Below are 18279 nucleotides of genomic sequence, written 5' to 3'. Positions count from 1 at the left end.
ACTTAGAAAGAACCTTTTTAAAGCCACAAATTCAATTTGTTCCTCAACTCTGCTTGTCACACAGATCTGTTGCCTTATCAATAAAAACTTAAATCTGACAAGTATGGAAAAGTCCTGAGGAACTGAAACCCCCCAAACAACTAAGCAATTACTAGTTTGAAGTTTTCATCAAATTAGTTCCTGCCAGCAAAGAAATCCATTTGAAACTCTGTTCRTTGTTTGCTGATGCCATACTTTCAGCCTATTCTAATATGTATCTCAAACTTTTTTAGAAACATTCTTCTTCTCTAACTTAAAATGAACAAAGTTGATTTATGCCTCTGAGAATCGGGCCAGAATCCAGGAAGATATGAAACTGTCAGTCTGTAACTTAATCTGCTCCCTCAAGAAACGGAATGAAAATGGCTTGTATTATTAATGATGACAGTTAATAAAAATCTGTTATAATTTTTAAAACTTTCATATGATAAAGGACAACAGAAAACTGAACAATTACACTACTAATGCTGAACTATTTGAAAAGACTGCAAAGGAAACCAGGAAAAGACATTTTCTTTAACACAGCATTCACAAATCATGCACAGAATGGGATGTGGCATGGAACCTAATTAATCCATGTTGTTTCTACCTGGGTGCTAGCCATTTAGATTTCTAAATATAAATGAGCCATCAAGATGTCTTCAAAGCTCAAGGGAGAGGGATAGGCACCCATTCAGCAAGAGGAATTAATCTCATCCTAAAATACATATACATATGAGATATATATATATATATATAAAATGTATATATATATTTATATATATGAGAGGAGTAGAATTAATTACTTTCTGGAGATGCCTATTCCCTTTTGGATAGTAAGAAAAGCTGTATTATTAGTTTAGACTTCATACCTAATTTTTAGATAGACGCAATGGCATGAAGTGAATTCTGTCCCTTGACCTCAGATCCAGACTGAGATGACTTCCCAGTTACGAGGAAGCCATGATCACCTTTTGCTTCAATCACTGTGATTTAAATCTAGGTACTTGCCGGCTAGTGAGGTCGAGTAAGGTCACAGTGAATCTCTGTGAAATTCATGGGGACAAAATAGCAGCATGACATTAGAGCAGCTCCAATGTAGCTTCTGTCTGAGAAATTGTCTTTCTGACAGCATAGCCAGTTACCAATCCGTTCCACAGTTTCTCTTTGGGGGATCCTCAGATTTACCAAAAAACACTAAGACAGTTCAGCTTTCTGTGCTTAGATTTCTCTGAGCTTATCCAGTTTTATGCTCAGGTAAGCTTCTTTTGAAGGAAAAATGTGAACAATATTTATTCAATTATTTTAAAGATATTTTTAAGATATTTAAAAGATATTTTAACTCCTACCTCTCAAAACACTACAGGTCATTTAGATACTTACTTTGTATGTTCTTTTAAATCTAGTGCAAAGTAATTAAGTGAGTTGAAGCCCATTCAATCACCCTCAAGGGTCCCGTACAAGTACCATGCAACTCCCTTCACTTCAAGTCACATAATATATTTCTTTAGATTCTTGCTTTTCTTAAAGAATTGTCTTCCGAAAAGAGAAATGACTTGCAGTTGCTGTTAACCTCAGGGTTAGTTAAGTTTCTTTGATTTGCTTTCAGCCATGACACATGCTAACTTTGTCCTTGCTTCTGCTCTCTAAGGCAGCATATAAAGCCTGAATAAAAAGACAGCTTTGTATTGTATGGAAAATAACCATGTTGAAAGGGACAATACCAAGGCTGAAATGCCTAAAATTAGACCTGCAAGCTTTGCTTTCATTGGCACCGATGTGCGTGCACTTCTATTGTCCCAATCCTAAGTTCTACCTCTTCAATTCTTACAAAACAAACTGCTTCTTTCTGAAAAGAAAGTTTAGAATTAGTTTAGAATTATACAGCTGCATTGGCCTTGGTGAATGGTTATTTTGATCATGTTCACCTTTAGCTTTAACAGTGCTTACAAAAATCAGTTTACTTTCATAAGCAGTAAAAAAAGGAAAAGTATTTGCAGAACAAAAAAATGAACTTCTCTGAAATGGTGCCTGGAATAATCCTGTAATTTCCAGGTTGCTTTTCTTTCTTCCCAGAAAGCTTAAACACAGATCTAATGTTTGTATTTTTCTGTCTTAAAAGCAGCCTAGTGAGGAGACATGCACCATGTACAGTAAGTGGCTGGCACTGGTAACATGGAGCTAACAAGGATAATATAGTCATAACAGGTTAGCATCACAGTTATAACCATTTTTTTCTCAGCCATGTCCATTCAATTCCCACTGTATTTGACAGACAGAATAAATAAGAGTAAAATATATCCAAAAGGTCAGACTATGAATTTTGAAATGAAGAAAGGCACACAGAGGTCTGAAGTGAAACCAATGCCAGCTACTGCCTTAAAGATAAGTTAAGCTGCTGCTTGTGTAGTGTTTATTTTGAGTGTCTCCTCATGGAATTTCAGTATAAAATATGAGACTGGCTGTGAACCTCAAGAGGGTATAGTCAGAGCAGTCCAATTTCAACAGACTATCAAGCTGAACTGCTGGGAGTTGTTTCACAGGTTTACAGAGATATTTTTTCTCAGCAGCACAGTGTTATTAATATTTGTAGAACACAAGGATATAAATAGCAAAATTATATCTACGATCTAGAAATTGCACCAACAGAGCACTTTTTAGACAACTAAACACCTAAGATTAGATGAACTACAAATGCTATACTTGAGTTAGAGTATTAAATGGAGATAACAACAGTTACTGATCCATCTACAAGTGATGATGTGTTTCTTTAATGTATGACTAGCACTGCATTAATGGGTTTAGGTGCTGAATCAGGTAGTGATTTTCTGTCAGAAACAGAACTTAATTCTCATATTATTACAGCGAACAAGGAACCAAATAGTTTCTGGGAGTTAGAATTGGTGGAAGTCTAGACAAAGCTAGTCCTGAACGACATTCAAGGTTTCCCACTGGAAAATCTGTAATTGTAAAGTTCAAAGTACAAAAAGAGCAGTTAAGCACACTCATTATTCCATCACCATTCGTTTTTTTCAGTATTTCCTAATGTTTCCTACACCTTGGAAGCTGTACAGGCTCTCCTCAAAGCTTCACTTATCCTTGCATCATGTTCCACAAGTCACATGGTGGCATCTCAGACAATGTTCAGCTTTGGGAAAAAGCATGCAGGTTTATTGCATCATTGAGCCAAGGCATTAACCGCCAACTGCTTCATGGAAAGGTTGTTACAACATGGAAACCCTGAGAAAGGTAAATACACCCTTCTCAGGCTTCTCAGGAATATTTGTCCTTGTTCCAGCCTTGAAATGAGGTGATTTTTTCCTGGGACAGCCTTTTATTTATGCTTGATTAAGCCAGGTAATCACCTCCCAGATTTTGTGGGTAGGATAGCTACATGCCAGTAAATCTACTTAYGAAGCCACAGTTTCAGTCTCAGGCTTAGCTTTCTGTTCTTCAGTGTAGAGTCAGCCTGAACTTGGCTGCTTTGATAATTGCAGTCTTTCAAATTCATGTATTTTTTTTTCCAAATTCTTCTAATGAATCAACCACTGTAGACATGTCTATACTAGAATATTCAGACTAGAACAGGTAGTGGATATGAACTCTGTAAACTAATCCAGAGAATTTCAAGGTATGAGCACCCTCATCCCTTTCTTATTCTTCAGAAGAACTAAATTCTTACTAACAAAGACATTTTTTCCAGAGGATAGCAATTTTCTAGACAAAGCTTATGCATGAAATTATTTCTTAAGAGTTTTTCCCAAATAAGATCGGGGAGAAAAATGGTCTTCTTTATTATGCACTTTGCTACTTAGAAGGGATCTCTCCTATTTATATAGAAGGGTTAAGATTTATGGACCTAGATACTTAGGAAATTGTATTCATTTTAAGTATAGTAAATTCCACATATCTAATAACAGATGTTATCAGAAGTGTGTTGAAGGGAGAATAACTCAACAAATTCCAAGATTCTACTTTGTGTAAAGGCACATGAGGATTCATGTGAGCTATCYACAGTGCGGTCAAGTGCTTTAAGAAGCACTATATAGAAGCTCAGAGGTAGCAGATAGAGAGTGGCCTTGRGGATTTCTTCCTAAATTAGGCAGAGAAGTCCATTCAAAGTGGAAAAGACAGGCTCTATGCAGCCATGGGACAGAGCAGAGGCAGCAGGCGTTAAATCCTAGGTCTATATATGAAGCTGCTGACTCAAAAACTCAGAGCTGCACACAGACCTTGGGGAAACAGGAGGTTAAACTCATGATCTGGATATAAATGATGCAAGACGTCTATATCTTAGGAAAAATGGATTATCATTTAAGCTGTCTTTAGGCCTTTATTCACTTGTGGTAACAGCCAGCTACCAMTAAGCCTGTTGGTGCCAAGGGGAGATCCGAGCTTCATTGCCAAGGARTGCCCTTGATTTCTCAACCAAGGAAGTACTTATTTCACCTCAAAGTAGAACCTAGACCTGGACTCATACAAATGCAATGCCAATGATCACCAAACCAGAAGAAAACATCTAACTGAACATCTTACTGAACAATTGTGACAAGTTGAGTAAGCTTCGTACTAGTGAAAATAATAATTCCTATAATAATGTCCCTTCTGATCTGCTTGCTGCAGATCAAAGGGCTGCTTGCTACTTTCCACCTGGCATGTTCTGCCTTCCCACTACCTGAGGCTTGTTTCTCTTTTGATTGAATGGAAGGAAGGTTCAGGGAATATCTCCTAAGTCTGGTACACTGCCCGAAGCTGCCCTGCTTCTTATTGACCTTGGCTGCCCAGGAGCGATGCAGAAAGAGCATCACTTCCCTCTTGCTGCCAGGGCAGGTTAGGGCACATATTACCAAGGTGCCACTGGAGGGAAAAGAAGCCAAAAATCAAGTAACTTGACCCCTCTAGCTAGCCAAGAGATGTTGCACTGTTCCAGCAAGCTAAAACAAATTTTTAAAGTTTTTATTTAGGTGCCACTGGAGGGAAAAGAAGCCAAAAATCAAGCAACTTGACCCCTCTAGCTAGCCAAGAGATGTTGCACTGTTCCAGCAAGCTAAAACACATTTTTGAAGTTTTTATTTAGAGGCATATAAAGTCCAGTTGGATGGTCTAAGGCTATAGGAACAGAATACAACTTACAAGATTTTTGGAGAAGAAAAATCAGACCTTAGAGTTCTAACATCAGCATATACAGCTAAACTGAGAAGTTTATTGAATGAGCTCTAGATTCTTGCTATGCTGTAAATGAGATTACCAACTCTTAAGCACATATTCATCTTTTGTCTTCCAGAGCAGGTAAATAATACTAATAGCAAACTCACAGAGTCCAGTGGAGTTGTACTGGTTTATATGTAGGGTGACAGGGATTTCTAATGACTATACATTTAATGTTCTTGCCATAATAATAGACAATTGGTAATGATCATCTGCACAGCTGGCCAAATTGAGATTTTCAAAGGAAAAATAAGGAGCACGCAGCTTCTGGATCACTCCATGTAAAACATGTTCCTTGTCTTTTTCTGTGCTCTAATAAGAAGGAAAGAAGGAAAGAAGGAAAAAAGGAAAAAAAAAAAAAAAGGAAGAGAGAGAGAGAGAAAGAGAAAGAGAGAGAGAGAAAGAAAGTGAAAGGAAAAGAGAGAGAGAAAGAGAGAAAGAGAGAAAGAGAGAAAGAGAGAAAGAGAGAAAGAGAGGGAAAGAAACAAAAAGAGAGAAAGATCTTATGTTGTTTCACAATCTTCACAGTGTCACACCCCTTTTCCTCTGAAATAGCAGTTTCTGCCAACCCTCAGTGTGGTGACAAATCTCAGGCACAACCCATGGATTAGCTGAACATAACTGGTTATTCTTGTTTATTGCTCTGTACTGAAAAATGTTCATGTTCCAGTTTGTGCACAGGTAAACTGATCTCTAGGCAACTTCACAATTCTGAGAGGGAAATTGTTTATAATGAGTACACAGCCATACAGGCTGTCTAAATGAAACTCAGTTATAAATTACAGCAGAGCTCTACCACACAACAGACAGTTATAAAGCACAAAACTCAGAGGAGGTCAACTGCTGGCTCTTGATAGAGGATAACTGTTCAAAGCCAAATGAGAAGCTGATCTGATATGTCATTTTTTCATATGACTTTGACAACCATGCATGCATGGGCAATTTTCACACTTGTACTGCTGACCCCCTGTATTTTATTATCCAAAAGCCTAATGAGAAAAAAATATGTCAAGGACTATAGCTGAACTGATAATTAAAACTGATGTAATAATTAAATGTAAATGTAATAAAGTGATGTAATTAATCCAATTTAATTAAAACTCACAGATAACAGGGGCATGTTTCTCCTCACTATCTAAGAGACCAACTGAATTTGCTTCCTCATCAGCTCTAGTCCAAGCAGACTGTTATCATCACACCACCACCTGACTGCAACATCTCAGTGGCAACAGCAAAGAAACTTGGGGAGATGTAAATTCCTGATTTCCACTTTACAGATATTCTGCGATTAGACTGCTGGTGGCCTAATAATTTACAGTTAAGTTACAAAGCAATCATTACTTCCAGTATCTTTTTATTCAGGAATGACACACAAGAACTCAAGAAACTACTTTTCTGCGTAAGAATTTACAGTGAGAATAGACAATATTTCTAAATTGAGCTAAATACCAAAAACTCACACAAAATATCTCAGAGAGCTGACAGGAAAGGGAAAGCCCGGGCATGGGTAACAAACAGACAACATGGTGATTTTTGAGGGTTTCAGGTTGGTTTTTTGAGGTTTGGTCCAAACTCTTCCAAGCACAAGCAGCAGCATAAATTGAGATCCATTCATAAAGGGACCTGTGTATCACACTGGCAGCAGACAGATAAGACTGTAATTCACTATGAGAATCAAAATATTGGCCTRCATTCTCTGCCTTGTCACTATGTTGCAGAATCACAGAATGGCTGATATTGATAAGGACCAAACTCCCTGCTCAAGCAGAGACACCTACAGCACATTGCCCAGAACCATGTCCAGATGTTTCTTGATTGTGTCCGAAGATGGAGATTCTGCAACCTCAGGGCAACCTCTTCCTCATAGTATATATTTTTTTACATAGAGGCAACTTCCTGTGTGTCAGTTTGTGCTCATTGCCTCCAAACCTGCCACTGTGCCCCACTTAGAAGAACCTGACTCCATATTGTTTACACCCTTCCTTTAGATATTTATAAATATTTTTTTCCAGGTTCTTGGGGAAGTCACATTTGGGTCTGTTACTCTATGAAACAGAATGATGTGAACAGAATCCTGCCGTATTTATGAATTTCCCAATACTGTAGGTGTTTTATCCCGCTTGAAACTAATGAAATGAACAATATTCCAATGAAAAACTACATGGCATGCACATACAAATGCAAAACAGTGAGCAACTTGTCATTTAAATACTTAAAAATCAGAGGCCTCAAACTAACAGGCTTTTTTACTGAAAAAAGCAGAATTTTAAAAAGCAGCAGTTCAGTCATAAGATCAATGAATCATATAWAAAAAAAAAAAGAGACTTAAAGTTTCTCTTTTTCTTTTTTTTTAATCTTTTTTTTCTTATTTGGTTTCATGCCTCTAGTGCCTGGGAGTAGGCTAGAGCCTCCAGATGAACAAACTCCTCTGCACTTCGCCAAGCTCACTGCCAGCGGGAGCCTGCGCTGGGGGGCGTTTCTCTGCTCAGCTTCAGGATTTACTTGTATGTGACATTAGAACAACTTCATTCTCGCCATGCAGCTTCATCTATCACACATCCCACTTGCACATGCACATAAACAAAGCTCACAATTTAGCTAGCCAGCTCTTTGCATCTCAGTAGGGTGCTCTCCAAGTACCTAAACCAGCAAATGTCCCAATACAATTCTAACATAGTGTGGCTACTGTTACATGTGAAGATGTAGTTCAGATAAAGGTAGCAATAATCACCTGGGTTTTCACCAAGTTGATTTTTTTGTAGTCCTCATCTTTAGAGACTTTACATTTTAGATTTCCCTCAACCTGCTCAAATTTTCCTCACATGACCTAAAAGAATTTTAGTGAATTTTATTTCACCCAAAAGTGAAAATTTTGGCAATCTTACATTACAAACTAATCAAGCCTTTTGCAAAAGGTTCTCCAACTCCTCAGCCCTCCAGACTTTATARATGCTGACAACTTTATCTCCTGCTCTTTCAGTGCTCTCCTATTCCTTCTCCTACATATCTGTGCTGTTTTCCCTTCTCTGTATTGATTCACTTACAACTTCTAACATTAAAATCCTCACAGATCTGATCCTGCCTACATCTCTGACATGATTCATGATCACACAGTCTCCTTTTCCCCAAGTTCCAACTCCTTTAGGCTATGAGCCTGCTGAACACTTACACCCACACTTCTAGTCAACTCAATGAGTTTAAACCACCAGATTTTTCCATGTATTTAAACCTCATCAATCATGCAAGGATTTTGGTGCTTCAGGATATACTTTGGCTATTCAAGACTATTCCTTTACCCAACTTCTCCAGGTGGGATCTGATAGATTGCTCAGAATATGGCCTTGTATTGGTATGACATCGGGCTTTGGTCCAGCTACTCCCATACAGATGTGAAATTATTGGCATATATTCTTCTCTTAGGGATTTTTTCATAATGAAGCACCATTAAGCTATCCTGACATTTGCTCCTATATATTTACTTGTGCCTTGGCTTGACAACACGTTTGCTCAGTGACACTGCCTATAGAAAGCGTACATTTTCTTTCACTGTACAACATCCAAGTCACATTTATTCTAGTCTGAAAATCTGTATCATAGCCAATTACCATGGCAGAGTTGACACATGGTGAGTTTGAGCTTCTTGAGCTATTCTGGTAGATTCGGCATTTATAAAAGACTATCTCACTGCTCCAGTATCTAAGCTGATATGATCAACTTCAATCATCCAGAAGGAAAGAAAACCTACTTGTTTCTGCAAATTCCCTAAACACTGTCAACAGGAAACAAAAGTAAAAGACTGAAACGACTACTGTGTTATGTAGAACTTCCTAGAATCAGTTATCTCATATATTAATACTGAATGGCAAAATGCAGAGTTGCAGAAATACAAAATCTCCAGTTTCTTGCATCCATGACTTAGCGGCCTCATGCAGTTTTGGATGTCTGAATATAAACATACTTACAACAGTAACTTGCAGGTTGTATTAGACATCACTGAGAATTACGATCTGCGCACATTGCTGTTACGTAGAAGCTTAGAACAACCGTTTCATGGATCACTTTTTACATCTCTACATGGGTTACATCTGTATACACGTACATGGGTTACATCCAAAATACGTACATGGGTTACATCTATAGAAGGATTGACATCGATGTATTGTAAGTGGTGGTTATTAATATATTCCTATCAGCAATATGAAGCTGTAAACAGCTGGAAAGATCAYATGTACTATGATCCTGAACATCTTGCCATTCTAAGGAAGAAGATAATTTTCTAAATATCTCACTGTCTCAACTTCAGCTAACTTAAGAAGCACAATGCAACCATTCAAACTCAAACCACTTTTTTCACATATTTGAAGCAGATGAAGTTGTAGTTATCTTTAYTTTAAATTGACTGCTTCAGCAAGACTAAAACTAGAGCAACACAAAAAAAAATGACAGGACTAACCAGTAGTGAAATACAAATCACTTGATTATTTTATATTTATTGTGGATTTTTCAAGCAACAATTTACAGCCCATTTAACTGTTTCATATTTGTTTTAATTGCATGCCATAAGTAATGTACATTCAGTAAAAAATATATAAAGGAAGTACTCATCTAAATAATATATTTCATAAGTAATAACAATTAWCTAGCAAAATGTTCCAGCTCATTCTTGTCTTAAGAAAGCATGCAGATTTGTGATTGAAGAAAATGTACATTAGTACATTTTGTTAAGCCAGGTAAGGTTAAAATGTTATGCTTTATGTGTAAATACTTGTAGAAAGACTGTTGACAACACTGCACAGGAACAACAACAACAAAAAAAAAAACAGAATATGCTATGCTAAATTCTTACATTTTTATTTTCCTACGTTCTGCCTTCCTATCTTGTCATTCCGCAATGCAGGAAAAATTGAGAGCGTAGGCTCTGCTCCTGCAGTTGGAACCAGGCAGAGTTTAAAAGACCTAGACCAAGATCTGGGGAGCAAGTAAAGCAGGCAGGCACACAAGCAGCACACAGCTGTATTCAACCTCTGTTCCCACTGTACCTTCATTTCTTACAGTCAGTTCTTACACATTTCTTTGAGATATCAGTCTAGAAATACCTGGGGATAGAAAACATGCTTGAGATGTCTAGGATGTGTTCTTGGGTATGTCTGTCTTGCAGCCGTTGTCACTGCAGCAGAGCGTGTGTTTAACTAGCTTTAAACTCCCAAGCGCTGCTGCCAGAAACAGCCCAGTCAGGGCAAAACAGACCGCAGGGCTCTGCAAAACCTATTCAAGATCAGGATGAATATYCAAATCCAGATCCCACCTCGAGCTTTGTACCACATCCTGAATATTGTGGCACATGGGATAGTTGGTTTAAAGGGAGTTTGAGCGTGTCAGCATACTGCAATCACAGCCTAGTGACTGCAGAATAAACGTATCGTAATCGGCTTTGCAGGCGTTGGACTCAGCCTCTGCCAGACATGGATTGGTCCAGAGTCACTCCATGAAACTCCTGAATATGCACCTTATCTTTCTGCACAGGTTGCAGTTGCTGCATCTCCTTGTATCATTAAAATTTTAAAATAAATATTTGCCTGCATAGCAGTGTAAACACACATACTGCTTCACATCCCAGAACATATATAAAGACCAGACCCTTATTTTATAAAGCTTAGAGTTAAAAAAAAAAAAAATCCTGCAAAATCTAAATAAAAGAAAACAGAAAAATATAGTTAAAATGCRGGAAGTTGAAGGGGGCACCCAGCAAGGTGAAAGAAGCATCGCCAGTTATCCTTAAGGAACAGAAATATTCTTAGGCAACAGGAGCTTGCTGGAACAGCATCAAAGAGGATAGGAAGCAGAGCCAGAGGAGGAGTGAAAAAAGGATCAGGAAGAGCTGAAGGTCGAGATAAGACTTGAGGCAGAGCTCGTACCTGCTGACACATCAGGATTACCCTCATTTAACAGTGCTGGAAGTCACCACAAGTAACGGGCACCTCTTAACCACGTGGAAACTAATATTACTTATTGATCTGTGTTCCCGAAGCACCTCTTTGTGGTGGGTGCTTCACAAAAATAGGGTCATAGTCCCTCTCAAYCTTCTGATTTCCCCAGATCAGGGATAGACATTGAACTAAATAAAAGCTGAATGCTTCCCTATGGTGGACCACAGAGAGAGAAAGCTCTTGTAAATCAAACTTTTTCAATGAAGAATGACAAGGATTACTTTATGATCTACTTACCACATCCATGGTAAGAGAAATGTGCCTTAGTAACTATTCCTCTTAGGGCAGGTAGGTATTTCCACTCCACAGTTACATCATTAGAAATTCATAGATAGCACAAGGTATATTTTATGTACTTACACAGAAAAAAACAGTTGGTGACCATTTGACATTCAAGAATGTATAATATAAAAGTTTAAGCAAGATGAAAAATCTAATATTCTGATTTCAAAGACAAAAAGAATACTAATTTTCATATTGCAAAGGGATGCTAAGGATCAGACTCCAGACCATCGGTGCACTTCAGACTTTGACAATTAAGGGATCATATCCAAGATTACTAGCATATCCAAGTCAGACAGGTGCAAAAAATACAGGTAAAAAAACACAGGTTAAATTTAGATAGAATGTATCTGAACATAYAGCCCTTCTGTATAAATCATTCTGTTCTGCAGAAATCATCAATATGATCCAATATTTCACTTATTGAATTAAAATTCCTTTTCAGGCTACCATACTTGCAAACTGAAAGCATTTTATTCAATTGAAGACAGTTATTTTCAAGACTATTCCTGAATGTTTGTACTCATTTGTGACATTTCATGAATGTACATTAAAAATGAAAAAAAAAAACTGCTTTACAAATGAACAGAATATGTTCTCTTGCAATAAAACAGCATTAACTATAGTGACATCAGTCAGGTATGTGCTAGTTACTTGCAGTTCTTAAAGAAAATAAGTTATTTTCTGCATTATGCAAGCAGGTTTTATTTCCAGTGGCAAAATCTTATGTCAATTTTTAATAGCTTTAAAAAAGCACATTTTTCCTGTATTTATCACCTTCTATTTAAAACCACAGGCATTTTCATTCAAACTACTAATTWTTATCCCCAATTTCATCCTCTAATAGTCTTTCAGTTACTTTAGAATTCTAAATATAGCAGATAAGAATACACAGAAATATGCTGTATTCTAAGAGCTTTTACAAACAAGATGTTCTAATTTTAGATGACTCTATTCTGAGTAAAGTCTCCATTAAATACACAGATATTCTGAAAAGCAGTTGACAGAAAGAATATTATTTCAGCTCTCTTCTATGCCATTTAATTTCATTTTTATATGGAACAATTTAATGCCTTATTTGCAATAAAAATGTTTTTTACTAAGTAGAACACTATTAAAAAAAAAAAAACAAATCTCTAGTGACATATTGTTTGTGAAATTATTTTTAAATACTAAAGTCAAGCTACAGATGCTTTACAGGCGCTTGGCTCAAGAGCTGACCTATTTAAGATTAGTATTCTTAAAATTACTCCAGGAACTGATTGTTTCAAAACATGGTAATGAAATTTACAATGGAGTAAGGTGTAAGTTTTTTAACATTGAGAGTAATTAACTATTAGAAAAGATTAGGTAAAAATTGTCATAAATTCTCTGCTAATGGTGGTCTTTAAGTTAAGTGGACATTTTTCCCAAAAACAAAACAGAAGAAAACAAAAACAAACAAATAGGTTGTTCATTAACAGGAAACTAGATAGATCTATTTCTCTAGTCAAATGCTGTGCTAAGTACCTAAAATTCCTGTGACAGTCCCTTACAAAGATTTATAAATTTGCAATCTTTCATCTCTAGGATACAACTTTATATTTAGCCATAAGTCAAAAYTGATTTAAAGGAAACTTCACCAACCGTGCAGTGCCTTATATATGTAAGTCTAAATGTTATGAAACCTACCATCATATATCTTTTCCTTCATGCACATTTCGACTTGTACAGTGCTAAAAACATAGTCACTCCCATCCAAGTTTGAAAATCAAGGTAAATCCATTGATTGATTTATACTGATGACTTAACTCATTATAACAAAAAATAATCCACCATTTTATTAGGCCTAACTTTGGAATGAAAATATGACCAAAACTAAATATGTAATATGTCATTTAAAAGCCGCAGGTCTCACTTTCTAGATCTTTTCATCAATCATCTCTTCCATGTTCCAGAAGTTCTAAGTTAATGGACAAAAAATATTTACAGGGATTTTCTCCCTAATGGGATGTAATCTGAACACTTGAGTGGAATGCAATTTGAATGTAACTCTTAATTTGAATTGAAATGTAGGTAAAGCACAACTCTGTTCCTATTAAAATAAATTGGGTCATGGAAAGGGGAGAATGAAGAGATTAAACAGTATCCTGCAAACTATATAGTGGAGCTGGAAAAAAAAAAAGTCAAATGCTTAACACTAAATCAGCTGCAAGTCAAAAGTGATTAAAAGTCATTTTCATCAAAAGGCTTAGTGTCTCATATATATTAACCTAAAAAAGATGAAAAATCACCATTAAGGCTTGTTTTCCTCCTGCATATCAATTTAGATTTGTGCTGCGCTGACTAGGTATGTATTTTTCATTAAATGGCTATATGATGCAAAAACAAGATGTTCCAAAATGTTTTATTTTCCTGCAGAAAATTATTAAACCACCATTACCTTAAAATATCCATTTTATTACTTCAAATTATCTATAGCCATTACCTCAAAAATCATAAACAAGCTCAGACATATATCAAAATCTTTCTTCCTCAAAATATTGAAACTGGTAAAACTATTTTTTCTATTAAAACTAATATTTTCTATTAAATTTGTATRGTCTGGGATCCAAAATATGACTTAGATGGGGATTGTTCCAGGCAGAAAACTTTTGACAAAATCAAAAACACTTCTTCTTTGTCCTTGATATTAGAGTTTCAGAATATATCACTTTTAGGTCAACCAAACATTCTTATCTCACTGTCAGTGAACATCATGTATTTTTAATTGATTGTGGTTTTACAATTTATTTTAGAAAATACACTTTGTTCTTTATCCTCTTCAGAAGAACAATCAGGGGAAAAAAAAACAGCTGGATATTGTTATAAATAACATCAGTGAAGCTGAGTGTTAAGTCATTCCTAACTTTCCTTCTCCTTCAAGTGTCTCCTTAAAACTAATTGCTTCTACAACATGCAGTTATGAGACCATCTCTAATAATCTGCCTCAAATTCCTACATGGGTATTATTATCCTTTGGGTCATATTCATTTAAAACTGTGGAAAAGCTCCTGAGAGCTGAAACCCTGCTATGATAAATGTACAGTGTGTGTGTGTGTGTGTGTGTGTGTAGTGTATATGTATTTCTAGCAACTTACATAACTTCAGAAGTAATATGGATAATCCACTATCTTTTTTTAATCATCTGTTTCATTATCTTTGAGGATTGTAGCTGTTACTTCCAAAGCAACAGTGTAAGATTTGACAAGATAAGAAAACTGAGGAAGCGCCTCCCTGCGACGGACGCCCGTGGGGAGCCCAGCAGCCCGCAGGCTCACGGCATTCCCTAGGCATGCTGTACTTCTGCATCAGGCAATATGCTTAGGGATGCCACATACAGAAACCGTAGAATAAACCACGTTTTCTAAGGATTAAAGGAAATTAACAGTGAAGAAAAAAAAAAGAAAGAAAGAAAAGGCAACAAACAAGAAAACAAGAAGGCAAAGGCAAGAGACACACAAAATGCAGGTAATGCAGAKCCACAAAAGAAGGGGGAATGGTGAAATAATCCAGTCTCATTACAATAAAGACTGAGCAAAAATGAGGCATGGGAATTAATACAGAAAGTCCACACAGTTRTCTTTCTCTGCTAGTGTAAGGCAAAATTAAAGGAAAGGATGGAATGTAAAGTTCTAAAGACCAAGGTACTTATCCTCAATCCGCGCTGGCAAAACTATTTGAATTTGAAATTTGAAAAAAAAAAAAAAAAAAGAAGAAGACTAGTGCTGAAAATACAGCACTATACAGGCAAGAATACAATACAGGCAAGAAGCAGTCTTGCCTGGTGAGTGTTAAGTGTTTCAGTTCTAAACTGCTTTAAATAACAGCCATATTTTATAACAGTCAGTGTACCTGTCATATTTTATAACTCTGATTTTGATTAGTGTGTATTGCTGTTTAATTCACAGTTATCTTGCTTAGAGTAGTCCGCATTATTTGCCCCACTGACACAAACTTCCAAAAATCCACATAAATCTAGGAATCAGAATTGCTAAAATACAAATGTGAAACAGATATAATACAAAAAAAGAAAAAAAAAGCATACATATGTGCTGCAGACAGACATAAAATTTGAATTCCAAAATTGAAAAACAAAACCATAACAGCTTCAAAAGCAGATAATTCAGGGAGCCCGCATAGTATAGTTCACTATATTCAAAGCATTTGTTAAAAGCGATCTATGATGTGATTTAGATCCTGCCTGCGGCAGAACAGGCAGAAAGAAGTGCCGGGGGGCTGCACCAGCCCAGCACACTGAGCAGAAGCACCTGGTTCCCCAGGCTCTCAAGAGGTTCATTGTCCCCTTTTTGGTAGATCATCCTAGTAGACTCTACATAGGGTCTAGTAAGAGGGGGCTGAGGGCAGTGGGGATGTTACAGACATTCGCTCTGCAGTTGTRAGGTTACATAATGCCGTAATAGTCTGAAGTGTTGTTGTTCAACGGCACGGTCGACACAAGCTCAATAGTCAGAGCACCACGAACACGAGTGGTTTCCCAAAAAGGCGAAAAGTCAATGGTGCAATTTGCTCTATATGGATAGGACAATCTAGAAAAAGTCAAATATTGCAATTCCATATCACACAAATTTATGGCAAAACTTCTTTCGAGTCCAAGAGGAACATTTAGCCTTAAGTAAAAGACAGAAATAACATGAAACGAAGATTAAGAATATGATGTCTTACTTTTTTCCTTGACAGCAATATTAGCCCTATTTTATGTTTCATTTGAATGGAGAGACAAAATGTAATTAAAGCTTTAATTAAAATTGATCACAGTCCACAAACCTGAAATGGATAGTGCTGTTCTAAAGCTGCACCAGAGGACTTTTCAAGTAAACTAATGTTATATGAAGTGCGTTCTTTTAAAAGCTTTTTACCAAGAGAAGGGGTAACAGTGAAAGCTAATGAATCTAAAATGTGCGTAGAAGTGAAGTACCAGCAAGTAGGTACTGCAAAAGGGCCACTGAATATACATTTTAAAAGGTGGAGATTTCTCGGACAGTCATTTTACTGTGAACATGAAGATTTTGCTTCTTTACTGTATTCTGGTTAATGTGTTGGTTTTTATCTTCTACCCAGTGGATAGAAGCAGATTTCTGACAGCTTGGMTATTTAATAAAAGAAAGGAACTCTTATCCCCAGAAATACTTGCCATGAAATACTATTGAAAAATCTCCAATGAATTGGGAATGGGGAAACTACCTCTACCTTTTAAATACATCAGCCACTTTAGCATCTTATTTACACAGATTCAGAACGTGTCGCACATCCAAGTCTCTCGCTAAATGGCGAAGGCTCTGGTGTGCCAATAATCACATTTCGGTCTTAATGAAAAGGGCAGGTTTTTTAATTACTCAGTTATCTGCACAGCTTCTTGTTCACTCGGCCACTCAGGTACTTGGAAGTAACTGCTTCCCCGGCTGTCCTTGGGTTTTGAGGCAGGGGGCTGATGTCCCAGGTGGTGTCTCTGGAGCGGGACAGATCAAAATGAGGCCCCACCGGTGCCAGCCTCGTGRGTTTATGGCACCCATAGGTGCGCACCTCGCACCCTGACCCCGCATCACCCAGTCGGGGCTGCAGCTGATTGCGCGGCTTTTCCAGTCGCTTTTCCAGCGGCTCCTACGTGCAAAATTGCGCCAGGCAGCCCCGCGGGCGGGGATGGGCCGGGATGGGACCCTCGGGCGGTGCGCGCAGCCTGCGCGGCGCAGCCCGCACCTGGCTGGGGCGGCGCGGTTCCCTGCGCGGCGACTCTGATCGCTCCGCTTTTGTTTTGATCCCTCCGAACGGAGACGTCTCCCCCCTCCTCCTCCTCCTCCTCCTCCATTCTTCGTGCGGGGCTGGCCTGGACGGCGCATCTCCTCCCACCTCCATCTTCACCTCGCCCTATTGCCCAGCGCGGGGCGGGAGCGCCGCGAAGCCCCGCGCAGCTACCGCGGCCTGGGGGCGAGGGGAGCGCAACCCCCTTATCCCCTGCACCCATTCGCGCGGSTTAAAAATACACCTTTAAATCCCAGCGAGAATATCTACTAAGCCATCGCAAGGAGCTGCAGCACTTCTGCTCCCCGAGCGGGTGCGATGACCTTGCGAAGGCTCWTCCTTTTCGCGTGTTCGCTTCTCCACTGGGAGAAAAAAAAACAACGACCGTTTTCGCTATCGCTTTGCGAGTGAATAAGAACCGCCAAAGACTCCCACGCTCGGCGAAACGCTTCCGAGCGCGAATTATCAAGCGGCGGTTCAGGGCTTCCTGCTGATGCTGCTCGTATTTGTATCCACATCGACACGGGACCCGCTCTTCTGAGAGCAGTTCAAGGCGCACCGCGGTGCGCGCAATTCCCTTCCATCACCGCGGGGTGGGGGGGGAGCAATAAAAAAGGGGGGAAAAAAAGAAGAAAAAAAATAGCGTATACACAGTATTAAAGAAAAAAATGCTTTAAATGAACTTTCGCGGTTAAGATAATTTTATGCAAACGCTGAAAAGAAAAGGATAGAAATGAGCTGCTCTAAGCGCCTGGCATATGGTGCAGGAGGCGGTGCTGCGCGCTCCCCGCTCCCGCACCCGCGCACCGCGCGCTCACCCCGCGCAACCAACGCTGCCCAGGGGCGACCCGCGCGCGGGAGGCGCGACCCCCGCGCCGCGAGAGGTGCTCGGGGACAGCGGCCAAGCCGCGCGGAGCCCGCGCGGAGGGAGCGCGCGCAGAGCCCACTTACGGTGGGCGCCGCTGGCGGTGGCGGGTGCGAGGGGAGCGCGCTGGGGCGGCGCGTG

General features: G+C 38.6%; 1 protein-coding gene across 1 annotated transcript in view; it reads right to left on the bottom strand.

The window, feature by feature from the left end:
- LOC112954901 (visinin-like protein 1) overlaps positions 1-18273 on the bottom strand; it is a 42705-nt gene extending 24432 nt beyond the window's left edge. The window contains exon 1 of the mRNA XM_026048166.1: positions 18225-18273. The gene's annotated coding sequence lies outside the window, so the exon portion shown is untranslated. The remainder of the gene's footprint in view (positions 1-18224) is intronic.
- Between the last annotated feature and the right edge of the window lie 6 nt (positions 18274-18279).

Source organism: Nothoprocta perdicaria, unplaced genomic scaffold (genome assembly GCF_003342845.1).
Source record: "Nothoprocta perdicaria isolate Ctin4 unplaced genomic scaffold, notPer1 scaffold_52, whole genome shotgun sequence".
Classification (NCBI taxonomy): Eukaryota; Metazoa; Chordata; class Aves; order Tinamiformes; family Tinamidae; genus Nothoprocta; species Nothoprocta perdicaria.
Note: the sequence above shows the minus strand (reverse complement) of the source record. Positions and strands in the feature narration are given on the sequence as shown.